Below are 381 nucleotides of genomic sequence, written 5' to 3'. Positions count from 1 at the left end.
GGCGCCACGTTGTTTCTGGTCTTCGCGCTCACCCACGAGCCAAGGGATTCATTAGGAAGCCTTCGATGAGAGCGGTTGGCGCTGCGGCTTTGCAGCACCGGGGCCCAGAGTTCAGTTCTCTGCATGAAGAGCGTATGTGCAGTGGCGTCATGCGGGGGGGGTCGCGGCCCGCACCTGGGTGACACCATTGGAGGGGTGACACCAAAATGAGGATGAGGTATGCCCGCCGGGTGAACGTCCCCTCCTCTCTCTGCCGGCGTCCGTCACCAAGATGGCCGCCGGCAGGAATCAATAAGGTGGTCGCGCATGTGCGATGATGTCACGCGCACACACGTGGTGACGCCACGCACATGGGCGAAGGAGTCATGGCGGGGTATCACC

At 62.5% G+C, this 381-nt stretch overlaps 1 protein-coding gene across 1 annotated transcript in view; it reads left to right on the top strand.

Moving 5' to 3' along the window:
* The window catches only part of LOC108803187 (chloride channel protein ClC-Kb-like), a gene marked incomplete at its 5' end in the record, with an annotated part of 10,580 nt that overhangs the window by 8,089 nt on the left and 2,110 nt on the right, over positions 1-381 (top strand). The window lies entirely within an intron of this gene.

Source organism: Nanorana parkeri, unplaced genomic scaffold (assembly GCF_000935625.1).
Source record: "Nanorana parkeri isolate BGI_ZX_2015 unplaced genomic scaffold, ASM93562v1 scaffold3477, whole genome shotgun sequence".
In the NCBI taxonomy this organism is placed as follows: Eukaryota; Metazoa; Chordata; class Amphibia; order Anura; family Dicroglossidae; genus Nanorana; species Nanorana parkeri.
Note: the sequence above shows the minus strand (reverse complement) of the source record. Positions and strands in the feature narration are given on the sequence as shown.